Source organism: Dama dama, chromosome 21 (genome assembly GCF_033118175.1).
Source record: "Dama dama isolate Ldn47 chromosome 21, ASM3311817v1, whole genome shotgun sequence".
Taxonomy (NCBI): domain Eukaryota; kingdom Metazoa; phylum Chordata; class Mammalia; order Artiodactyla; family Cervidae; genus Dama; species Dama dama.
In genome coordinates, this window is record NC_083701.1 from 74,062,449 (window position 1) to 74,089,079 (window position 26,631).

A 26,631-nucleotide genomic window follows, 5' to 3' on the forward strand; every position below is an offset into this window, starting at 1 on the left:
AGAGGGCCCAGACACCAGGTCAACGAAACGTTAAAGGGGGAAAGGTAAACCCTCTACTGCTTTTTTTCACATGGGGATAAAAATACCACAGCTATTTTTAACAAAATAGAAAAGTGATTTTTTTTTTTTCTTTTAGAACTGCCATGTTTTATTCTGTGATGAAACATGATCCCAGATCTCAAGAATAACTTCACTCTTTGAAATCTGACAGTAGACCTAAAAAGAAAAAAAAAAAAAAAAGTTGATTTTGTTAAGTTTTATCCTCTGCCCGAAAGAAGAAGAAAAAACTCAGACATCTTATCTCACAGTCACAGGAGGAATGTGAGAAAGCTGCATGTATTATGCAGTGCTGAAACTGGGGCTTGAATTCCTGGTTTATACTTCTGACTTTGTTATTTTAAAATTGATTTGGTTCTAGTGGGGCTGACTGGAAGTATAATGGAAGCCACATGTTCCTGAACTATAAATTAATATGAGCTAGTTTTCAGATGTGGGATTCTGCCAGCTGAGAACAGAATTATGATTCAGAATTATTCATTTATTTTTCATTCTATGTAAACATTTTAGCCCTATTCATAATTGTATTCAAGATGACTTGGCACACACGATGCTGTGGTTTCAGACTTATTAATGGATGACGACTAATCTACTCTTGACCTTGACTTGTGAGGAATTGGTATTTGTTGTCTCTTTCATTCCGTTATGATTTTGAACATGGGCTCTCATTCAGGGGTTCCCAGGAGAAAGCATACTTGCCCACAAATAATGATACCTTTGGATTCATCTCAGGCCCCAATGTATTTCCAAAGTTAGCACAGTATTTACTTTCATCTTTTCAAACCATCTTTCCAATATGGCTTTAAAATCTGTGTTGTGTGTGTGTGTGTGTGTGTGTGTGTGTGTTATTTGAATGGAGGAGAATATCTCCAATGGGTGTGAAAACTTGTAGAAACAGTTGCCCCTCATTTCTCATTCTCCTTGCAGTACTTTCAGCAATTCTGCTCTGCATCTGTAGAAAGAGATTTGGAGCAGGGCTCAAGAAAGGATGCACCCCAAATGAAGGAAGGAAGTTGGTCCTTCCTTGTGATAAACACCTTGGAATGAAGACTCTGCCTCGAGTGGTGTGATGGTGTTCAGAGCCCATGCCCCTGCAGCAGATTACCCCTGCAGACACCAGAGCCCATCACACTGAGGCGGTGTGTCTGAGAGCAGAACACTTCCATCCCCCCAGCCTTTTGTAAACAGAACACATGGGCAGCTTGTTCTGCAGCGGTGCTGCCTTTGAAAGGGGCTGCCTGGAATTCCACTCGGAGAGCTTGACTCAGACAGCTCTTAGCACAGATGGTTTGTGGGATTTTTTTTTCCCAATGCCAATATACTCAGACATTTTCTCAAAAAGAAAGTGGGAGCGTCACCAGCAGGCATTTCTTCATTGTACCTTATTTAAGCTAAATTGTGTGCGGCCCAGACAATTTTTTTCAGATGCGCCTTCAGTGACAGTTAGGGTGTCAAGGCAGACTGGAAAACAGCTTGTTCGTTCGTCACAAAGTAGTTAGATAAACGCAGCTTATACAACTCTTCTGTCATTATCAAGTTATTAGATTATTCTGGGTTAGATTGACATGTCACAACTGTCTTTAAGTTGAACTGAAAGATCATATCGCATCAAGTTCCGCCCACAATTCCCAAAACCAGAAATTACTTGCAGGGGGTCCACTTCTTACAAAGACCTTCATCTTCATGTCTCCAGGAAAGATTCTGGCTTTCAGTAACTTACACAAACTTCAAATACACACAAAAAAATTAGGCAGCTTGAAAAGAGCTGAAGAATGGCAAGTTTTATCTTCGGGGCCCAGCTGGTGGGTGCTAACGTAGAAAGGCAGTGAACGGAGTTTGCAGAAGAGGTAAGGGACAGACGTGAGGGTGAATAATGGGAAGTGAGGCAAGGGATGTTTCTGTCTGACTTCGGAAGCTTCGGTCACAAAAGCATTCAGGATGTTTGTGCATTTCCAAGGAGAACAAGCAAAATTAGAACACTTGGGTCAAAGAAGCATCTAAAATCTGATGACTCACTTTCTCTTTCATTTGAATCAAAGCTCTGAGCTCAAATATGTGGCCTCAATACATCTAAATATGGCACTGGGGAAAGAAAACAGGTTCTCAAAGTAACAAAAAGGTGAGTGGTAATTAGCAGCTTCTTAAAGATCTCTATGTCTAGGTAAAGATCCTGTTAATTCAGTCATTGAGAGTAACTGTTCAGTCTAGCCTCAGGGATCAGACTGTGTGGTCAACACAGAGCCTGTCCCTTAGAGGTAGCCTGTTTTTGGACAGCTTACTTAGCTTTTGTTCACTTCAGTCTCTTCATGTGTAAAATGAAAATACTAGGAGTATCCATCTCCTGGAAAGTTACTCCTTGAAAGAGTAGGTTAATTAAGTAATAGATACATAGCACTTAACAAAGGTCCAGGTGACTAGTCAGTAAATGCTGAGAGGAATGATGATGAGGGCTTTCCTGGTAGCTCAGCTGGTGAAGAATCCGTCTGCAACACAGGAGACCCTGGTTCGATTCCTGGGTCGGGAAGATCCCCTGGAGAAGGGATAGACTACCCACTCCAGTATTCTTGGACTTCCCTTGTGGCTCAGATGGTAAAGAATCCGCCTGCAATGCGGGAGACCTGGATTTGATCCCTGGGTTGGGAAGATCCCCTGGAGAAGGGAAAGGCTACCCACTCCAGTATTCTGGCCTGGAGAATCCCGTGGGCAGAAGAGCCTGGGGGCTGCAGTCCATGGGGTCACAGAGTCGGACCCGAGTGAGTGACTAACACAGCACAGTAATGACGATGATGAGCATCTTTTGAAGAACTAACGTTCTTGGGATCCTAGGACCCAGAATCCTGAAAGATTCCTAATATTCTGGGTAATGAAATATATAGGTTTTCCTTTGATGTTTTTGTGACTTTAAAGCAATAACAGGGTTTATCCAAGCTTGTTTTCCCTTTTAAATGAATTAGGTTATTGTGTAACTAGATTAAAGTTAGTCAAAAGATTAACCATGTGTGAAAACCCCAGGCAATATTTCTCAAGGTCACAATCAGAAAATAGCAGACTATAATCCCGCAAGGTGCCCGAACATGAATCAGGCATATTAAAGATCCACGAATGAAGTGAAGAATAGGATTAACCGCTTCTGGTCTTGAAGACTTTCTGTCCTGAGGGGGAAACCCAAGGACAAAGAAGCCAAATACTCAGCTGTAATGCCTCACACCCTTAATCATCAAACAAGGGTGTGAGGACAGCCCGTGTCCTCCTTGGACACAGTTCCCATGTGTTGCTTCCCCTTCATCCTCTTCAGCGCTCCTTAGCCCAGGTCCTGGTCACTGTGGGATCAGATTCCTGCGATCCGCTAACTGTTTACCCTTTGTGAGATGATTTGTTTCATTACCCAGAAACCCCAACTTAACTTCTGCTTTTAGTGGTGTGAGATAGTGAAAGTGAAAGTCGCTCAGTCATGCTCGATCCTTTGTGACCCCATGGACTATAGAGTCCCTGGAATTCTCCAGGCCAGAATACTGGAGTGGGTAGCCTTTCCCTTCTCCAGGGGATCTTCCCAACCCAGGGGTTGAACCCAGGTCTCCCACATTGCAGGCGGATTCTTTACCAGCTGAGCCACGAGGAAAGCCACAAAATACTGGAGTGGGTAGCCTTTCCCTTCTCTAGGAGATCTTCCCAACCCAGGTCTCCCACATTGCAGGTGGATTCTTTTCCAGAAAGCTTCGTAAACAATTAGGAAAAGCTTTGGAAAAGCAAATCTTTCGTCTCTGCTTCCAGTCTTTAAATTGCACATCACTTTATACATTCAGTAGAAAATGTAGTATGTGGTTATCAACATCGCAAAGGAATTTTCCTGTTTTCCTGAAGGCAATTCTATCTTGTTGTTTTTAACATCTAGTTACAGAATTATATTTAATAAAAATGTGATAAGTAGCTATAAACTTGAAGTAATTTAAATAAAAATTCCTACAAGAAATATTGTAGAATTTGGCAGGTTAAGTATAAAGTTCATCTTGGAAAATAAAACACAAGGATGACTAAGACTTTTTTCTTTTTAAGTAAGAAGGAATTTTATTTTCTATATTAAAGTGTACTCAACTTATAGTAATTGAAACAGTCTGGTGTTCATGGAAAAAATGGAGCAACAGATCCGCTACGCCCAGCAGAGAGTTCAGAAACAGAACAATATGCATGTTGTTGGTGGTGGCGACTCTTTGTGACCCCACGGACTGCAGCACGCCAGGCTTCCCTGTTCCTCAGTATCTCCCCGAGTTTGCTCAAATTCCTGTCCATTGAGTCCGTGATGCTATCGAACCAGCTCATTCTCAGCCATCCTCTTCTCCTTTTGCCTTCAATCTTTCCCAGCATCAGGGTCTTTTCCAATGAGTTGGCTCTTCACATCAGGTGGCCCAAGTGTTGGAGCTTCAACTTTAGCATCAGTCCTTCCAATAAATATTCAGAGTTGATTTCCCTTAAGATTGACTGGTTTCATCTTGCAGTCCAAGGGACTCTCAAGAGTCTTCTCCAACACCACAGTTCAAAAGCATCAGTTCTTCTGCACTCAGGCTTCTCTATGGTCCAGTTCTCACAGTCATACATGACTACAATATATGCACTGAACTTTGCAAATTATAACAGTAGCATTTGATACAAGAGAGGAAAGCATTAACTATTCAGTAAATGATTTTGTGCCAATGGCAATTCTTTTGGGGGAAAAGGTAAATTGTTTAAATTATACACAAAAATGAACTCAGGGTAGATAAAGCGGTCGAATTTTAAAGCTGTTAAAAATTAGAAGGAAATAGGGGATATGTTTATAAATCTGAGGTGGGCAAAGTCTCTGAGTCAATATGCTAAATGCAAACACAATAAAGAAAAATATTCACAATATAACTCTGTACAAAGTTCCTAGACCATAACAATGATCAAGGAACAGAAACAGAGGAAATATTTGTAACAAATATTTAAAAACAAACAAAAATTGGAGATTGTTATAAGAAGATGTGGAAAAATGAAGGGCATGACAATTAGTTAAGTAGTTTTTAGAGAAATCTGGCAGCTTTTTATTAAAATAATTATCTATACTAGAAAAATATTCCCACATATGTGCAATGTGGTATTCAAGAGTATTTCTTTTAGCATTTTTTTTCTGGGAAGAGTGAGAATTGCTAAGCACCTCGGAACTGATGATTAAATTATGGTATATTCATAATTATGAAGCAGCTGAAAGAATACGGAAGATCTGTGCTTAGAGATAGGAAAATATTTTCAAGACATATTAACTTAAAACACATTGCTAAACTAAATGAACAGTACAATTTCATTTTTGTAAGCAGAACAAAATTTCACAAAATGAAACTGCATTTTATATATATATTTAGCTATGCCTATATCTTCTCATCTGTCTACCTAGAAAGTGGTCTGGGATGACACAAGCCACATTGTCAGTGGTAGTTTCCCTGTAGTGTGTAATGAAAAGGAAGGAAGATTAATGAAAGCCAAGAACTGAGCTTATGTGTATTTTTACAATTAAAATGTTTCCAAGTACAGCTTGTGAATTAACTTTTGTGTGTGTGTTTTACTTTTTAATTTTCATTTTTTAATGAAGTATAGTTGATGTACAATCTTATATAAGTTACATGTGTACAACATAGTAATTCACAAGTTTTAAAGATTATGTTCCATTTATAATTATTATAAAATATTAGTTATGATCCCTGTGCTGTGAAGTATATCCTTGTAGCTTATTTTATATGTAATAGACTGTACCTCTCAGTTCCCTACCCCAATATTGCCCGCTCTCTGCCCCCTCCCCACTGGTAATCACTACTTTGTTCTCTATGTCTGGGAAATCTGCTTCTTTTTTATTATACTCACTAGTTCGTTGTATTTTTTCCCTAGATTTCATCTAGAACTGATACCATACATTATTGATCTTTCTCTGTCTGACTTATTTCACTTAACACAATGCCCTCTAAGTCTGTCCACGTTGCTGCAAATGGCGAGATTTCATTCTTTTTTTTTTTTAATGACTAAGTATTCTATTGTCTATATATACCGCATCTTTATCCATTCTATCTATTGATGGACACAGGTTGTTTTCATATCTTGGCAATTGTAAATAATGCTGATTTGAACATTGACATGTACATATCTTTTCAAATTAATGGGAATTGTTTTGGAGGATATATACTCAGGGGTGGAATTTTTAGGTCATATGTTAGCTCTATTTTTAGTTTTTTGAGGAACCTTCATGCTGTTTTCTACAGTGTTATACCAATCTGCATTCCCACCAACAGTGTGCAAGGGTTCCCTTTTCTCCACATCCTCCCCAACATGTGTTGTGTTCCTTTTGGTGACAGTCATTCTGACAAGTGTGAAGTGGTATCTCACTGTGGTTTTGATTGTATTTTTCTGATGATTAGTGATGCTGAGTATCTTCATATTACTGTTGGCCATCTGCCTTTCCTCTTTGGAAAAATGCCCATTTGTTCTTCTGCACATTTTTAAATAGAGCTGTTTTTTGTTGTTGTTGAGTTCTGTGAGCTCTTTTATATGTTGGATATTAACCCCATTTCAGTCATATCATTTGTGAATATTTTCTCCCATTCAGTGGGTTGTCTTTTCATTTTGTCAATGTTGCTGAAGGTTTCCTTCACTGTGCAAAAGCTTTTAAGTTTCATTCGGTCCCATTTATTTATTTTTGCCTTTATTTCCCTTTGCTTTAAGATACAGATTAAAAAAATACTGCTGTATTTTAGGTCAAAAAGTGTTCTGCCTATGTTTTCCTCTAGGAGGTTTCTGGTTTTACATTTAGGTCTTTAATCCAATTTGAATTTGTTTTTGTGTATGGTGTTATAGGATGTTCTAATTTTATTCTTTTACACAGAGCTGTCCAGTTTTCCCAGCACCATTTATTGAAGAGACTGTCTTTTATTCCTTGTATATTCTTGGCTCTTTTTTAAAAAAAGCAGCAGAACTAAATATGATGAGCTAGCCCTAGGTAGGACATTTTAGCATCACCTCTCAGAGCAGGCAAAGTGATACATTGAGTCAGAGGCCTACAGGAAGATGGTCTTCACCTTTCTCATGTTATTCCAGAGTCAGCTGTCTCTGCTAGATGTGAGAGCTTACATCTTGTTGTTTGTTTATATTTAAGAAAGTATTTTGCCCAGTCTGTCTCATTAATTAACATTAACCGAGAGGTTGATGTGAGCCTCAGACCGCGAGAGAAAATTAGTAAGTTGGCTGAAGGGAAACCAAGGCTCTGTGAACAAAGAAAAGCAACTAGCTGAAGACATTAGAGGAGAAGAAAACTTGTTGAAATGATAAGAATCAAGTAAGGAGGATGATTAAAACAGGAGCCTCCTCAGTGAGCGCGCAGTGACTTGGATGGATGTCTGCTAGAGCCACAGGATGATAACTAAATCTAGCCTAGATTTCTGACTGGTGAGAAGATGCATCTTACAAATGGAAGGGATCAGTGCAAGGGATAGTAGCAATGATATGCATATATGCGCTGATTTATATCATCTTGAAATAAATTTCAGCATAATGTTAAATACCCGGCCTCTATTTGTATGCAACTGGCGTGGACGTAGGGTCTGACTTTCCATCTACCCTAATCTAACAGGAGTGCCCATGTACCAGGTGATAAGGATGTGTTCTCAGTCCTCATTTGAATTTGGTTAATAGCACTTCTTTCTCTCTTAAATGGTTTTCTCCCTCCTTGAAAGAAGAGTGTCAGGCTGGGCCAAACTGGGCCTTGGATTCCAAGGAGGAAGTTGACGAGTAAGAGGGCAATTGAATGAGGAGAGGAGGAAGCTTGGGACCTCAACTCCATCCTTTGCCAACACTAGACCAGTCTAGTTAACAAGAACAGAGGGTGAAGTGTGTGATTTGAAGACCTTTGAGTTCCCTCTCTCCAAGCTAAATCCTCCATACTTTCTCAGACTTTATCTGCTTGAGATCCATCTGTGTTAGTTAATGCTCCTGGGAATCAATTTTATCCTAACATCTGGCTGAGGACAGATACCATGCTGAAGAATTTAGGAAGTCAGGGTAAATGTATTTTATGAGTCACTCCTTGAGACTAGTGCCAAGGGCAAGCACAGCTGTTGCTACATAGCAAGCCTTTAATAAGTACATGAATGAATGGACGAACTGAAGGGTTCCGAGATTCAAAATATGGTTGTGAGGGTCCATGAGATATTTCAGGGCAGAAGATAAAACAGCCTCTGCAGACTCTGGGGACAAGAGAGCAGATTATTCAGAGGTCTGAACTGATTCTATTTAGGGAACTCCTCCTCCCTGCATTTTTCCATCCCGCTCCTGCTGTAAAAGAAACACTTTCTAGGACCAGAGGGAGGTTTCCCAGGTGTAGCTGTGCTCCCAGGAGAGCTTTGTGTGGTTTTTTTGTTGTTTTGTTTTTTTTTTGCTTTGTGTGTTTTTAAACACCCAAGAGTTCACCTTAAAGAGATGGGAATACCAGACCACCTTACCTGGCTCCTGAGAAACCTATATGCAGGTCAAGAAGCAACAGTTAGAACCAGACATGGAACAACAGACTGGCTTTAAATTGGGAAAGGAATGTGTCAAGGCTGTATATTGTCACCCTGCTTATTTAACTTATATGCATAGTACATCATGCAAAATGCTTGGCTGGATGAAGCACAAGCTGGAATCAAGATTGCTGGGAGAAATATCAATAACCTCAGGTACCCAGATGACACTATCCTTATGGAGAAAGCAAAGAAGAACTAAAGAGCCTCTTGATGAAAGTGAAAGAGGAAAGTGAAAAAGTTGGCTTAAAGCTCAACATTCAGAAAACTAAGGTCATGGCATCCAGTCCCATCACTTCATGGCAAATAGTTGGGGAAACAATACAAGCAGTGAGAAACTTTATTTTTGGGGGCTCCAAAATCCCTGCAGATGGTACTGCAGCCATGAAATTAAAAGACGCTTGCTCCTTGGAAGAAAAGCTATGACCAACCTAGACAGCATATTAAAATTAGCAGAGACATTACTTTGTCAACAAAGGTCCATCTAGTCAAAGCTATGGTTTTTTCAGTAATCATGTATGGATGTGAGAGTTGGACTATAAAGAAAGCTGAGTGCCAAAAAATTGATGCTTTTGAACTGTGGTGTTGGAGAAGACTCTTGAGAGTCCCTTGGACTGCAAGGAGATCCAACCAGTCCATCCTAAAGGAGATCAGTCCTGGGTGTTCACTGGAAGGACTGATGCTGAAGCTGAGGCGCCAGTACTTTGGCCACCTGATTTGAAGAGCTGACTCATTTGAAAAGACCCTGATGCTGGGAAAGATTGAGGGCAGGAGGAGAAGGGGACGACAGAGGATGAGATAGTTGGATGGCATCACCAACTCAGTGGACATGGGTTTGGGTAAACTCCAGCAGTTGGTGATGGACAGGTAGGCCTGGAGTGCTGTAGTCCATGGGGTTGCAGTGTTGGACGTGACTGAGCAACGAGACTGAACTGAAGAGTTCATTATGATAGTAACTCTGTCCTTCTCTTCCAAAGGAACCTGGTCCAGGAATCCATGAGTTGTCTTAAGACCTATTTAAATATAAGCACAAAAGGCATTTGAATGCTTGAGGTCTTAGAAAAAATTAAATTAAGGGTCTATTTCTATTTTTATTCAAAATCATTGAAATACAATTAACTGTACTAAACTTACCCATTGTAAGATTTTTTTTGGATGCAACGTTCTTGATTTGTCAACTGCTTTGAATGATGGATAAAATTTGGAAGATGAGGCAGTGGAATAAAGGATGAATTTCAGGCTGCTTGTGTAGAAGGAGGTCTGAAAAGTTGGAAGATTCAACTTCAGTGATGAGATCTGAAAGGATACAATGAAGGTAAAAGAAGTTAGGTTGATTTGTAACTGGAAAGACAGAAAAAAGGAAAGACTAAAAAATAGATATTGGCCTCAAGTCTCTGTTTGATCTATGGATCAAAAAGGAGGCAAATAAATAAGCAGTTAGGGAAGAAAATGAACAGATGTATAGGAAAAAACAGAGCTTTGATCAAGGAAATAATAAGAGGAGATTTAGGAGATAAACTTGGTAGCAAAGTCAATGAGATGGTCTTCCAAAGACATTAGCTGTCTTGAACCAGTGCTAAAATTCTTATCTCTTACCTGGTTTGGTTCTTAATGGTGCACCTTTTAGAAATTTTTATTTTTTATATTGGAATATAGTTGATTGACAATGTTGCAATAGTTTCAGGTACAGTACCGCAAAGTGATTCAGTATATCTATCCTTTTTCAAATTCCTTTCCCATTTAGATTGTTGCATAATATTGAGCAGAGTTCTCTGTGCTATACGGCAAGTCCTTGTTGGTTATCTGTTGTCAATACAGCAGTTGTGTACATGTGAATCCCGAACTCCCTAACTAACCCTTCCCCCAACCCTTCCTGCCTAGTAACCATGCATTCATTCTCTAAATCTGTGAGTCTGTTTTCTAAGTAAATTCATTTATGTAATTTATTTTTAGCTTCACTGCATACAAGTGATATTATATTATATTTCTTTTCCTTTGTCTGACTTACCCTACCCACCAGGGTTCCAAATATGACTTAAAATGGTGCAGAGAGAGAGTTTCCTGGTGGCCTAGGGGTTAAGATGTGGCATTTTCACTGCCACAGTCCAGGTTCATTCCCTGGTTGGGGAACTAAGATCCCACAAGCCGAGTGGTGTGGCCAAAAAAAAAAAAAATTAGTGCAGATAATCAGCTTTACTTTCTTTATATATGATCTAAATGATATATTTTACATATTGACTTTCAATGGGAGTATTTGGCCCACAAATAATGAAATTAATGGATTTGGATTGGATATGTCCTAGAGCAACTATGCTGGAGGCAAATCAAAGATACTCTGTTTAATTTTAGGAAAATACACTGTTTAAAATCAATCATTTTATTTTTTTCTAATTTATTCAAACCTCTATTATATAAACTTTAGGTATATAGTGTTACAGTTCAACATATGCAAAGTGATCATCACTCCAAGTCTAGTTACCATCCACCACTGTGCAACTGGCCCCATTCACCTATTATATTTCATATTGCTTCCTTTAAAATTATAAGAAAAAGATAAATGCTATATAAAAAAAAAAAACCCTGACTATTTTTAAACGAAATAAATTTAAATGTCTAGTTTCTTGAAAATTTTAATTCACAGTTTATGCAAAAATCATTTTCATTTGGCTGCTGACTTGGTAAATATTTAGAACATAAATTTAAAGTATGGATACAAAGTTTTTTTTTAACACACTCTGCTTAAAGGGCTTTCCAGGTGGCTCAGTGGCAAAGAATCTGCCTGATGTACAGGAGTTGAAGTTTCGATCCCTGGGTCAGGAAGATCCCCTGGAGAAGGAAATGGCAACCCAAGCCAGTGTTCTTGCCTGGGAAATCCCGTGGACAGAGAAGTCTGTCAAGTCACAGTCCAAGGCATCATCACCAGGAGTCTGACACGGCTTAACAACTGAGAACATGCACAAGCTTGCTTAAATCCTTGGATTCCCTCTATCATCTGACTTCTGCAGCTTAGTGATGGTTCCAGGTTGACACGGAACCTCAATTTAGGTGACTTTATCTTGAGAGACTTCAACAAATCCCCATTTATTGGGCCATTAGTAAACTTTTGAATCGAATGCCGAAATGAGTAAAAGATAGAAAACATAGTTTACTTGCAAAATAAATATCATCTTGAAGACAAAGTGTTCTAGTCATGGATTCTTTTTTTTTTAGATAAAAAATATTAATCTCACGAATCTGGCTGTGATGGATCTGGGGCATCAGGATCAAATATAAATTAAAAATTTGGCTTGCATTGTCTGTATGAGGCAGGAATTTCAGTGTCTGCAAACATCTCATTCAATTTCTTGGTTTTTTGACTTTAAAAATTTTCATTGTTCTTGCTAATGAAAAACACCGTTAGCCAGTTTTGTCCTCCAAGACACTAAGCGGGTGCTGACACAGAACTAGAAAAGCAAGAGATTTATTAGGGTAAAGTCTTGCGAAAGTTGAAGTAGAGAGCGACAGGAGTAGTCAGAGGGGAAAAAAAAGTAAAAGTAAAGTGAAGTTGCTCAGTCACGTCAGGCTTTTTGCAACCCCAGGTAAGCTGTGGCTTCCCTGTTGGCTGAGACGGTAAAGCGTCTGCCCGCAATGTGGGAGACCCAGGTTCGATCCCTGGTCGGGAAGATCTCCTGGGGTAGGAAATGGCAACCTACCCCAGTATTCTTGCCTGGAGAATCGCATGGACAGAGGAGCCTGGCGGACTACAGTCCATGGGGTCGCAAAGGGTCAGACATGACTGAGTGGCTTCACTTCTTTCACTATGGAAGCCTGTAGCCTACCAGATGCCTCCATCCATGGAATTTTCCAGGCAAGATTACTGGAGTGGTTGCCATTTTCTTCTCCAAGGGATTTTCCCAACCCAGGGATCGAACCCGGGTCTCCTGCATTGCAGGCAGACGCTTTACCATCTGAGCCACCAGGGAAGCCCAGGGTAGTCAGAGGGAGCCTCCAAACAGCATGCAGGTCTGACTTCAGAAGAAGAGGGGAGGTGGAGGCGTGGGCAGGAAGCGCCTTTGAGCGCAGCCCAGCTCAGAGAGGGTCCCGGCGAGGCCAGGGACGGTGCCTGGGACAAAGATGGCCTGCTGGGCAGGAAGGGCCCAGTCCAGCCCTCCTACGTGCTCAGACATGGGGGGACAGTGCCGTCTCAGTCTGGATGCTGCAGCAGATCCCGAGGAAGTGGCCACTGGGGGATGTCCACCGATGTGCTCTTTCTAGAAGGTTCTGTCTTGAAGGACGATCTGAACGGCAAGGCCCGCGTGGCTGCCAGTGAGAGAGAAGAGCCCACGGGCTGGACAAGGAGCGGATTAACTGGAACCTTCTGGTCCAAGTCGTTTTGTCTACTCCCGTGTGGTAGTCGCAATAATAATAATAATGACGATAATAGTAACTCCCTTGGGTATGAAAGTTAAAGTGAAGTCGCTCAGTCTGTCCAACTCTTTGCCACCCCATAGACTGTAGCCTACCAGGTTCCTCCATGGGATTCTCCAGGCAAGAATACTGGAGTGGGTTGCCATTTCCTTCTCTAGGGGATCTTCCGGACTCAGGGATTGAACCCGGGTCTCCTGCATTGCAGGCAGATGCTTTAACCTCTGAGCCACCTGGGAAGCCACCTGGGAAGCCCCTTGGGTATAGAGTGGTACAAATTACAAAGGGCTGTAATGTAGTTATCTGGTTTCATTATCCTGATTTCACAGATGAATGGGGCTGCGAGAGGTGAGATAACACTGCCCAAGTTCATCCTTTATCAGAGCTAAGGCTTTCTTCACCAGACGACAACTGCTTCACTTGCTTGGCATATGTAATCTCAGATACTTCTTGCACTTCCCTTGTGGCTCAGATGGTAAAGCGTCTGCCTGCAGTGTGGGAGACCTGGGTTTGATCCCTGGTTCAGGAAGATCCCCTGGAGCAGGAAATGGCAACCCACTCCAGTACTCTTGCCTGGAAAATCCCATGGACGGAGAAGCCTGGTGGGCTACAGTCCATGGAGTTGCAAAGGGTCGGACATGACTGAGCAACTTCACTCACTCACTTTGATAAAGTATAACATTGACAAAAAATTAAATATAACTTGTATGCACATTCTAGTAGATAATTATTAGGCAAGTACCTGTTTTTACCATGAGCAGAACATTGCAAACACACTGGAAGTCTGTTATGCCACTTTCCAATCACAGTCTCATCTGTTTCCGGAAAGGGAAGTTTTGAGGGGACAAAAAATGAAAATAACTGCGATGTCTAGCCATGGGTGAATGAGTAAACAAATTGGGGTACATCCAAACAAAGGAATGTACCTCTTAACAGTATAAAAACTGCCCACGGATACACATGACAACAGAAATGGCTCCTAAAATAGTTATCCTGAATGAAAAAAGCAAGACACAAAATGGTACATACTATACGATCCAGTAATACAAACCCTAGAAATGTAAATTAATCTATAGTGACTAAAAGCAGATTAGAGGTTGCCCGAGAATGGAAGCAGTGGAGGGATAAACTATGAAGGGGCACCAGAAAAGTTTTGGGGAGATGCAAATATCCTGTATCCATCTGTAAAAACTCATTGAAGGGTACACTAAGAAGGATGCAATTTACTGTGTTAGAATTACGCCTGTGGGGTTTCCCTGGCAGTCCAGCCGTTAAGACTTTGCCTTTTAATGCAGGGCATGAGGGTTCGACCCCTGAAAGACTGAGCATAGCACAGAAGCCAGACTGCACCAAATTCAGTAAAGACTGTAAACCTTGACCAGCATTAACACGGAGAGAATTATACCTGCAAAATATTGGAGGGGAAAGCCCTCTAATGACAACAACAATAATCTCAGGCTATGGTTGTATATGTGTCTAGTTTTCCTTGTGTTTTCTGTCAAGTTTTGGTTTATATACTTTGAAACTGTTTTATTATTTGCTTACAAATGTAAACATGGTGGCATCTTTGTGAAAAACTGAGTCATTTATCAATGTGAATTTACTTTATTCTTGGTAATTATTTTTTCTTTAAGAGCAAATTTTGTCTAATATTAATATAGCTATATCTACCATGTGTTTTGCTAGAATTGCACCGTGTATCTCTTTCAGTTTAGTTCAGTTCAGTAGCTCAGTCGTGTCCACCTCTTTGTGACCCCATGAACTGCAGCACGCCAGGCCTCCCTGTCCATCACCAACTCCTGGAGGTTACACAATCTCATGTTCACTGAGTTGGTGATGCCATCCAACCATCTCATCCTCTGTCGTCCCCTTCTCCTCCTGCCTTCAATCTTTCCCAGTATCAGGGTCTTTTCCAATGAGTCAGTTCTTCGCATCAGGTGGTCAAAGTATTGGAGTTTCAGCTTCAACGTCAGTCCTTCCAATGAACACCCAGGACTGGTCTCCTTTAGGATGGACTGGTTGGATTTCCTTGCAGTCCAAGGGACTCTCAAGAGTCTTTTCCAACACCGCAGTTCAGAAGCATCAATTCTTCAGTGCTCAGCTTTCTTTATAGTCCAACTCTCACATCCATACCTGACTACTGGAAAAACCAGAGCCTTGACTAGATGGACCTTTGTTGGCAAAGTAATGTCTCTGCTTTTTAGTATGATGTCTAGGTTGGTCATAAGTATATCTCTTTATGTTCTTTTAAATTTTTAAAAAATTTTTCTATTTTTAATGCAATTTTTAGAGGTTACTTTCCATTTACAGTTATTACAAAATATTGGTTGTATTTGCCGTATTGTGCAATACATCCTTAAGCCTGGTTTGCACCCCATAGCTGGTGCCTCCTGCTCTCCCATCCCTATGTTGCCCTCCAACTCTCCCCTCCTCTGAAAAACCACCAGTTTGCTCTCTACACCTGCAAGTCTGCTTCTTTTCTGTTTCAAATTTTTAGATTGCACATGTAAATGATATCATAATATATATTTTTTCTCTGACTTATTCTCTTAGCATAATACCCTCCAGGTCCATCCATGTTGCTGCAAATGGCAAAATTTCTTTCTTTCTTTTTTTTTTTTTTTATGACTGAGTAGCATTCCAGGGTCTATACACACCACATCTTCTTTATCCACTCATCTACTGTTGCTCTTAAAACCTTGCATTTTTTTGTAGGATTTTTTGTACTTGATACCATCACACTGCAGCAAGAACAAATCAGGCATTGCCTGTCTTACAGCTGAAGATGGGTATTTGTGAAGGCAACTTAACTTGTCCTCCTAACTCAGCAGTGATTCTGGCATCCTGCTCAGTACAATGAATCCTGTTAGGCAAGCTTACCTCTGGTTGTCCAGAAAGTTCCATTTTCGCCTTAACTTAAACTCTGCTTCAGCTCAGGGACGTTGGATTAAGGAAGGTGGTGGTAGGTGAGTTGTGGTGTGGGGTTTCTTTTAGGGGAGCCCATAAGACAGAATGTGTCACACATTACATCTCTCTTAGCCTGTGCTCACATGTCAGACTTGACCTTCATAATAAATCCTGGTGGGGGTAATATTTGTACCTGTCACCTCTTAAAGACATAGAAACTGAGACTCAGATAGGTTAAGGAATTTGCTGGAGGGCACGCCTGCTGCAAGCTTGCCTGATGTTACTCTCAAACACTGCTGGGATCTTAAGATGTTCATTGGAAGGACTGATGCTGAAGCTGAAACTCCAATACTTTGGCCACCTCATGCGAAGAATTGACTCATTGGAAAAGACCCTGATGCTGGGAGGGGTTGGGGGCAGGAGGAGAAGGGGACAACAGAGGATGAGATGGTTGGATGGCATCACCGACTCAATGGACATGGGTTTGGGTGGACTCTGGGAGTTGATGATGGACAGTGAGGCCTGGTGTGCTGCGGTTCATGGAGTCGCAAAGAGTCGGACACAACTGAGTGACTGAACTGAACTGAACTGAACTGATCTTAGGATGGGTTACATGTGGCAGCTCTGTCCAAAAGAAAGATGAGGTGAGCTGCATATGGAATTTAAATTTTTCTGGTAGCCTTTATTAAAAAAGTAAGTGAAATCTTAAAAAAAAAAAAACAAGCCTATTTCTGTACCGTTCTTTTGATAATCTGCTTTTTTCCCTGTGGCTGTTTTAAGAGAGCTGCATTTTCTTTGGTGTTTTGTGGTTTCATGATGACATTTCTAAATGTGTTCTCATTTATTGAGTCTGTTTTGCTGAGTTCTGGAAAATGATCGCTATTACCTTAATTATTACCTTTAATTATCACCTCTAATTATTACCGCTGTCCTCTTTACTTTTCTGAATCAGTCCCCTTTTGAAACTGTGATTAAAAGTACGTTAGCTCTTCTCTCTGTCATCCATCTCTACCATGTTTTCCAACTTTTTGTCTCTGCACGCTGGCGAACTTTCTGGTGTATTTTCCAATTAACTAAATCTTTTTCAGTTGTGTCTGATTTTCTCTTCGCCCCTCAACTAAGTTATTATATTTGTCTCTTATGTTTCTTTTATACTATTCCTTTCTTTCTTTTTCAAGTTTTCTTGGTTTATTTTTATAGTTTTTCTTTCTTGCAGATGTTTTCAAATTGTCTTTAATATTAATATCTTTGAACAGAGTAAGCATATTTGTTTTATTTCTGGATTTGATCATCTCAATATCTCAAATATTTTGAGGTCTGTTCTGTAATTTTATCTTTCTGCAGATTATTTTTCATGGTGCCTTATTCTTGGGTTCAGTTCAGTTCAGTTCAGTCACTCAGTCATGTCCGACTCTTTGCGACCCCATGAACCTACAGCACGCCAGGCCTCCCTGTCCATCACCAACTCCCGGAGTTTACTCAAACTCATGTCCATTGAGGCGGTGATGCCATCCAACCATCTCATCCTCTGTCATCCCCTTCTCCTCCTGCCCTTAATCTTTCCCAGCATGAGGGTCTTTTCAAATGAGTCAACTCTGCATCAGGTGGCCAAAATATTGGAGTTTCAGCTTCAACATCAGTCCTTTCAATGAACACCCAGGACTGATCTCCTTTAGGATGGACTGGTTGGATCTCCTTGCAGTCCAAGGGACTCTCAAGAGTCTTCTCCAACACCACAGTTCAAAAGCATCAATTCTTCGGCGCTCAGCTTTCTTCACAGTCCAACTCTCACATCCATACATGACCACTGGAAAAACCATAGCCTTGACTAGACAGACCTTTGTTGTATTTTTATCTTATTAGTTTTACTGTGGACTTCTCAATGTTTCTTGAAAAGTTACTTTTTAATGATTCTTTGAGGCCTAAGATTAAGGTGCCTTCTTGCAGAGACAATCTGCATTTCTTCTGCAGACTTCATGGGCACTACCTGTTTGGTAAGGCCACCAACCAAGTTTGTGACTTGACACTGACAGGCTGCCCAAATAATGTAATTCAAACTTTGAGCCATCCCAGGATATGGTTTTGGTGACCACAGCTTCTCAGGGACTTTCTCTGCCCTCTGATCTTTCTATTTACACAGTGTTGTGGCTGCAGCCTTCCCTGCAGTCTCCTGAGTGATGCATGTGGGGTGGGTAGGGGACTTATTTTTGATTAGTTTTTACCCTGGGATGAGCCCCACGGCACCCAGGTAATGAGAGGTGGGTCTCCTTGCAAACTTACCACCGTTAGTGGACTCTTGGCCCTAGCTTTTACAAGTCAAAGTGATTCAGTCATAATTATATGTGTGTGTGTGTCTGTGTCTGTGTCTGTGTGTGTGTGTGAGAGAGAGAAAGAGAGAGAGAGACCTCTCTCCTGAGCCTTTCCCCTCCATGCCTCCCCTCCAGATTGTCACAGAGCATCAGGCTGGTTCTCCACTAGCTCTATTTCACACATGATAGTGTATATATGTCAATAACACTTTCTCAATTTCTCCCAGCCTCTCCTTTCCCCACTGTGTCCACAAGTCCATTCTCTATGTCTGCATCTCCACTTCTCTGTACATAGGTTCACTAGTATTATTTTTGTAGATTCCATTATATACGTGTTAATATACATCATTTGTTTTTCTCTTTCTGGCTTGCTTCACTCTGTATAATAGGCTCTAGGTTCGTCCACCTTACTATAATTGACACAAATACTTCTGACTGTCTCATCTCCCGAGTCCAAATTTACCGAGTTCAGCAAATGCTCTCAAGGCACAAGAAGCTTATCTTTGGTTCCCATTTTCCTTTAGGTTTCAGCTTAACAATCTCTATTTGTTAAATATTTTATTCTTTCAAGAATAGTGCAAAACAAAATACTTACACAGTATTTTAGTTATTTCTAGCAAGTTGCTGTTTAACTGCTAAGTCATTAACTTTTGTGATCAACTCTTTTGTGACCTCAGACTGTGTAGCTTGCCAAACCCCTCCATTCGTGGGATTTCTCAGGCAAGAAAACTGGAGTGGGTTGCCATTTCCTTCTCCAAGGAGTCCTCCTGACCCAAGAATCTAACCCACATCTCCTGTGTTGGCAGGCGGATTCTTTACCACTGAACCTCCAGCAAGAGTTTGGTGTAAATTTATTCTGCTATTTACTGGAAACAGAAATCTTTGGTTTTTAATCCTATGATAGGAATTGTAAACTGAATGTTAGCTAATGGAAATAATTAGAACACGTCGAACATGGATGAATAGTACAGTATGGAAAAGTACCACAATGTTTTGCAAAGCATAAGAAACACAAGTTTGGCTTGGGATGTGATGCACTTATTTCCTTTTTCAAGATACGATTTTGCAGCCTCAAAACTGGCTAGACTCTGTCACCCAGTAAAATTGTCAAACTCTTCAGCTCTGTTGGCTCAGACATAAAGAATCTGCCTGCAATTGAGGAGACCCAGGTTCAATCCCTGAGTCAGGAAGATCCCCTGGAAAAGGAAATGGTGATCCACTTCTGTATTCTTGCCTGGAGAATTCCATGGACAGAGGAGCCTGGTGGACTATAGTCCATGGGTTTGCAAAGAGTTGGACACAACTGAGTGACTTTCACTATCAGTTCATCCTCAGTAGACTCTAACCCTAAAGCAAGTATGTCTTAGTCCGCTTGGGCTGTTATGACAGAATACCACAGACTGGGTGACTTATGAGCAATAGAAAATTATCCCTTAGAGTTCAGGAGGCTGTAAGTCCAAGATTAAAGCACCTGTAGACTTGATGTTTGGTGAGAGCATGCCTCCGTTCATGGACAGCTGTCTACTCCTGTGACCTCACACGGCAGGAGGGAGAAGAGAGCTGTCTGAAGACTCTGTTAGAAGGACACTAATCCCATTCAGGAAAGCCTCACCCTCGTGGTCTGATTACCTTTCAAAGACCCACCTCCTAATACCACCACATTAGGATTTAACAAGTAAATTTTGGGGGAACACAAAAATGTCGTCTATAGCAGTAAGAAACCCATGGGTGCCTATGATGGTCAGTTATACAATGGAGGGTCAAATCTTGAATAGGAAATACTCCACTCCATCCTGTTTTATCTATAATTTTCTCTCCTACTCGAGACTAGTTGAAACATATGGAATTTTAGGATAAAAAAGAGAGATTTTGATTTTGTGGTTTATTTTGAAATTTATTATTAAATACATTATTCCTGGGACATGGTAAGTTTGCAACAGACCATAGGAATAATTAATAGCTAATAGATACTAAAAGATAAGCTACAGAGAAACAAGAGAGTTGGTTTTTCACTATCATTCCATGCTAATCTGATTAAGTAGCATGAAATAGTAGTGGAAAAATTTTACTGTGGTTTGTCAACTACTGGTAGACGGAAAACAAACAAACAAACAATTTCTTACTTGAAATATGGGTGAAATAAACATTACCAGAAATAAAGCTTTCAATTTTTCATAATGAATGTGAAATTAAAAAGAAAAAAAAAAGGTTCAAATTTGCATTGTAATGGGGACTCCTGTGAGAGAATGTCAGTTTATAATGAATGGAAAAATGAGACAAGGCACTAAAGCTTACAAATGCCTTATTAATAAAGCTTAGCCTCTGTTTCCTGGATAAGAACATTTAAACCACTGTTTTTGGTGAGGAGAGAGACAATAAACATGGAAGTCATCAATTTCAAATGACCTGCTTTTTAAGATCTTCCTGCCGCTTCTGATATTAACATGTTAAAAAAAAATACAAGAATGTCAATAAAACACTTCCTGTATTTCAGATACGTTTGCTGGTATTTGTAGCTCTACTAAGACATAAAAGTCAATATGAAATTTCGTGGCATGAGGCCTACAGATTGGTAGAAACTGTATCTTTCGAACATCAGCCCTTATTAGTGTTCACCAAATTAATCTTTCAGAGATAATTTAGAAGAGCCCTTGTCATATGTTAAAGTTCTAGCTTTAAAATATTAACTCAGTACAAAATAAAAATAAATGGGACATCGTGGAGTGGTTTATAGACATGGAGTCCGTTTATGGCTCTCTAGAAGACTGACGAACCCAAGGAACTGCCTAATTTGAGCAGACTGCTAATGCAGGGGCCTTCTATAGGTCAATGAAAATTTAGTAATTAATCATATCAATTAACTAAGATTGGGCCTTAATTCTTAATCATATACCTGGCTTCCCTGGTGGCTCAGCTGGTGTAAAGCGTCTGTCTACAATGTGGGAGACCCAGGTTCGATCCCTGGGTCAGGAAGATTTCTCTGGAGAAGGAAATGAAACCCACTCCAGTACCCTTGCCTGGAAAATCCCATGGACAGAGGAGCCTGGTAGGCTACAGTCCATGGGGTGGAAAAGAGTCGGACACGACTGAGCGACTTCACTTTCCTTTTCTTAATCATATTGGGATTTAATTCTTTTCACAGAAATTCCTAGTAGAGTAGATAAGAGCTTGGTCACTTCTTATTCAGGATGTTACAAATAAGTAAACTTCATGTGCTGTGCTAATCTTATATGCTTAATTAATTTTTTTTTTTTTCTCAACTAGAAATTATTTTTTACTGGGCACATTTAGTAAGAGGCCTTTTTCTTTAAGTTTCGATCATCTAATGAAAAGGGCAGTTGAGGCATCAGATCCAGAGAAGGTTCCCTACTGGAACACAGGTTAGGGTTACAAAGGACTGAATATGTATTGTCTCAGACAGGCTCAAGGATGTCTGGTCTTCATAATGCAGATTCTTATTATGTAAATAATTTGTGTGTGCCTGAAAATAGGTTTAAGTTTTTTTTCTTTTTTTTTTAGCATGTCCTACTTTACTTTTTTCATATTTTCTTTCTTTTCTCGCTTCATTTCCCCTTTCCTGGTGAACTGATGATGAATAAGGCTAGTTTCTTCAATTGCCAGCCAGGCATCCTCTGCCTGACCCAAGGCTGAGCTCGCGATGACAGCATCAGGTGTGACGGATGCGGGTGGAGGAGACTCAAGTGAGAAGATGAGCCCTTTCCAAATCTCACTATAAATCTCCAAACTGCTGAACTACTGCCCACTCGTTACCTCGGTTACAGCCCACACACTCTGTCTCCTCACAGTCATAGATGCTCCTCAATAAAACGAAGTTCATTACTACTAAAGGATTTTTTTTTTTTTCTTTTTTGCTTCTCCCTGGAAGGAACAAATTATTCTTGCATTGAACTTGCTGCCTACTCACGCCCAGTCTCCTTTTGTGCCTTCCCTGCATCCAACCCCGCTGCCTTCGCGTTCACTCTCTGTGCTGCTGAACTTACCGATTTTAATCTGTGGAGCAGCAAACGAAGGCCCGGCAGCAATATGATAGACCTTCTTTGGGAAGGACAGAGCAAGGCATCCGGCTTTCCTCCGAGATGCCTGCTTCACTTATTTGACAGCTTTGACAAACTCCCAGCTTTTGTGCTACCAGAGCCGTGAAAGCGAGTGAAACTGAAAGTCGCTCAGTCGTGTCTGACTCTTTGCAACCCCATGGACTAAACAGTCCATGGAATTCACCAGAATACTGGAGTGGGTAGCTTTTCCCTTCTCCAGGGGATCTTCCCAACCCAGGGATCAAACCCAGGTCTCCCGCATTGCAGGCAGATTCTTTACCAGCTGAGTTATCAGGGAATAACATCTAACATAGTAAGTCAAATTTCTTCTGGCTAAAAAAAAAAAAAAGAAATTGTAATGCTAAGGGCAAAAATAAACCATTTCTATGGATTTTTATTAACAAAGGAGTTGTTTCCAGAATCAGAAAAGGAATGCCAATAGGTGAAGCTGAGTGAATACAAGACATTAAGGAGTGGGAAGGTCAGGAGGCAGTAGATCTCTAGTGTCATCTCAAGTGGGTCAAAGTCAATTGTAAAATGGCCAAGACAGATTTCTCAAGTACTTGATTCTATCGATGAAGTCATCAGTTTGCAAAACATTTGAATATATATGGCATGTACCCAAAGCTAAAAGTTTTAATAATACATGCTGAGTGTGTCTGTGTATCTATAATGCACGCCATCACCAGCCCAGGACAGCAATTCTGTACTGATGTGCCATCTACACTGCCTACATCCAAATTAGCTCTGTGCAAAGAGGTGAACTCCCCGAGGCTCCAGCTGAATTTCTACTCTGGTTTCTTCAAGTCCACCAGGACTTTCCTGGTGACTCAGCTGGGAAAGAACCCGCCTGCAATGTGGGAGACCTGGGTTTGATCCCTGGGTTGGGAAGATCCCTTGGAGAAGGAAATGGCAACCCACTCCAGTATTCTTGCCTGGAGAATTCCATGGACTATATTCCATGGGGTCGCAAAGAGTCAGAGGCGACGGAGAGACTTTCACTTTCTGCAAGTCAAGCCAACAAGCTGACTGCTTGCATGAATTTTCCAACAGAATTGTGGTCTGCAAGCAGGGTCTGTTGCTTTCCCTGTGGGTGGCAGTCTCCCCAGCGTGAGGATCTCTTAAAGGTCTGCAGAAGATGGACTCAAAGTGCTCTTATTCGAAAGAGACTGACAGTTCAGAAGCAGAAGGGCTGCTGGAATGCAAGGTGAGAAGAATTTGTTCTTGTTCCAGTGATTCAGAAAACACTTAGGGTGCCTAGTCATTCTGGTAGAGAAACAACTTCAAATTTTAGACACATAAATCAGAAAAGAAAAAAAAAAGTGCCATAGCTCCAGTCCTATCTTTTGGATTCTAGACACAATACCTGAATCCAAAATAACACTGCAGGAGTGGGAGGTCTCATTTCCCCAACTTTGAAGTGGCTGAATCAGGCGATTTTTGCAGGAACATCATCACTATAGGGCCCCCAGAGAGCACTGTGCATTCTGGACCACTCTTGGTCTTAAAAGGGACAGCCAAATAAACAAGGGCCCTCGGAATAGAAAAAAATGTTTTTAGAAAACAACTATCTACCTAAGCTTTCCTGACTTCCATTTTATTCTCTCCCGTTCATTTCAGAAACTTGACTTTAAACTAGAGGATATTTGCATTCAGAGAAAGGAAAAGCTTCACCTGCATGCTGTCCTTCCCATTTTGGGACAGACTGTGGATGTGGAGCATACAGTTTGCTCTTCTCTTGACTGTTCTGGCCTGGTTGTGGGGTGGCCCAGTAACCCAGGCTTCTAACCCCTGGGTTTCTTTTCCTTTTTTTTTTTTTGGTCCAGTGCAGGCTTCCCTGAGTGAAGCAGAGGGAAGACAGCTGCTGCCCTTTCCCCCAATTCTTGCTTAGCTTTGAGGATGAGCTGTTTGTAGGCATCAAAAGATTTCTTGGATACCAGAGGTTAAGCAAAACTTGGAGGATTTAATAGGCTAGTGAAGGGAAATGAGTGAGTGAAGTGAGTGAAAGTCACTCAGTCGTGTCCAACTGTTTGCAATCCCATGGATTAATACATTCCATGGAATTCTCGAGGCCAAAATACTGGAGTGGGCAGCCGTTCTCTTCTCCAGGGGATCTTCCCAATCCAGGAGCCAAACCCAGGTCTCCTGCATTGCAGATGGTTTTTTTTCACCAGCTGAGCCACAAGGGAAGCCCTTAACAGGCTAATGAATCCTCAATTATCCACAAGCATAAGTGATTCAGATGATATGTTCATTCACTAGTGCTTTTGATCTTAAGAGTATCACTATGTGTCAGCCCAAGTTCAGTCAATTCAGTTCAGTCACTCAGTCGTGTCCGACTCTTTGCGACCCCATGAATCGCAGCACGCCAGGTCTATTTGTCCATCACCAACTCCTGGAGTTTACTCAAACTCATGCCCATCGAGTCGGTGATGCCATCCAACCATCTCATTCTCTGTCGTCCCCTTCTCCTCCTGCCCCCAATCCCTCCTAGCATCAGGGTCTTTTCTAATGAGTCAACTCTTTGCATCAGGTGGCCAAAGGATTGGAGTTTCAGCTTCAGCATCAGTCCTTCCAATGAACACCCAGGACTGATCTCCTTTAGGATGGACTGGTTGGATCTCCTTGCAGTCCAAGGGACTCTCAAGAGTCTTCTCCAACACTGCAGCTCAAAAGCATCAATTTTTTAGCGCTCAGCTTTCTTCACAGTCCAACTCTCACATCCATACATGACCACTGGAAAAACCATAGCCTTGACCAGACGGACCTTTGTTGGCAAAGTAATGTCTCTGCTTTTTAATATGCTATCTAGGTTGGTCATAACTTTCTTTCTAAGGAGTAAGCGTCTTTTAATTTTATGGCTGCAGTCACCATCCACAGTGATTTTGGAGCCCCCCAAAAATAAAGCCTGACACTGTTTCCACTGTCTCCCCATCTATTTCCCATGGGAAATAGAGGTGATGGGACCAGATGCCATGATCTTAGTTTTCTGAATGTTAAGCTTTAAGCCAACTTTTTCACTCTCCTCTTTCACTTTCATCAAGAGGTTTTCAGTTCCTCTTTACTCTCTGCCATAAGGGTGGAGTCATCTGCATATCTGAGGTTATTGATATTTCTCCCGGCAATCTTGATTCCAGCTTGTGCTTCTTCCAGCCCAGCGTTTCTCATGATGTACTCTGCATATAAGTTAAATAAGCAGGGTGACAATATACAGCCTTGACGTACTCCTTTTCCTATTTGGAACCAGTCTGTTGTTCCATGTCCAGTTCTAACTGTTGCCTCCTGACCTGCATACAGGTTTCTCAAGAGGCAGCTCCAAGAGCAACTCAGTAAGGCAGATGTTATTAACATCTTCATTTTAGGGGCAGGAGGATTAATGTACAAGAAGATGGAGTAAGTTGCCTAAGGTCAAACAGCCAGCAAGTGTCAACACTAGGACTTTAGCCCAAAGTTTTTTTTTTTTTCTTTCCACTCAGACATTCCACAGCCTCAAAGGAGGGAGGGGTCTTAATCCCCTCAAGAGGCCCCATACTTGCTCCAAGAATGCCAAGCATGAACCCTGACCCCAGGGTGAATGCCGCTCGACCTCGGCGAGTTCACAGGCAGGCTGTCTCGCTTTTCCTTTAGGGACAAAGAGGTGTGTGAAAGCTCACAAAAATCTGCCAAACTCAACAGTATCTGGCCTCTGTCTTCTCTCAGGAAGGAAACTGATGACTGATAGCCATACAGGTAGGGGTTTTCAGGCTTTAGAGGAGGGCTAAGGGAAAGAATGAGAGGACATACTTCTAAAAAAACACACCTGGTAGCCGTTTATCAGCACAGCTGTCCGGCAGAGACACCGAGCAAGTGTCTGGCTCAGTCTGTGCAAAATAAACGCCAGATAATCCGTGAAAACTCTCCTGAGCGTCAGACGGTTCTGTTCCCTTGGGGGAGGGAAGGTTTAGAGGGATTTAGGACTCAGGCAGGATTGTCCAAATGCATGGATTATCCACTCTTTCTTGTCCAGTTCTCAAGTAGGGAGCTTCGCTTTTAAGTCTCATTTAAAGTCTCACCTCCTCTCTTAAATTATTCTCATGTAGCCAAGGCAACAAAACTTAATACTCTCATCTTATCCTTTCTCCTTGTTCCAGCCTGCCTGACCTCTTCTGTTCAGTTTCCCAGTCTCCCCGAAAGAATTAATATGGCTATGATTACTGCTCTACTAAACTGGAAAGCTGAGAAAGCCAGTCAGAAAGTCTTCAAGGAAGGACAGCTCTTCTCATTAGTGTGGTTAGTCCATAAGGGAGGCTAGTCATTCCAAGAATGTTCCTGAAAGAAAGCGGCCAAACAGATGGGTAGGTTGGG

At 41.2% G+C, this 26,631-nt stretch overlaps 1 non-coding gene across 1 annotated transcript; it reads right to left on the minus strand.

The window, feature by feature from the left end:
* Nucleotides 1-12,502: 12,502 nt before the first annotated feature.
* TRNAC-GCA (transfer RNA cysteine (anticodon GCA)) lies at nt 12,503-12,574 on the minus strand. The gene has a single exon. It is a non-coding gene; the product is annotated as a tRNA-Cys (tRNA).
* Between the last annotated feature and the right edge of the window lie 14,057 nt (nt 12,575-26,631).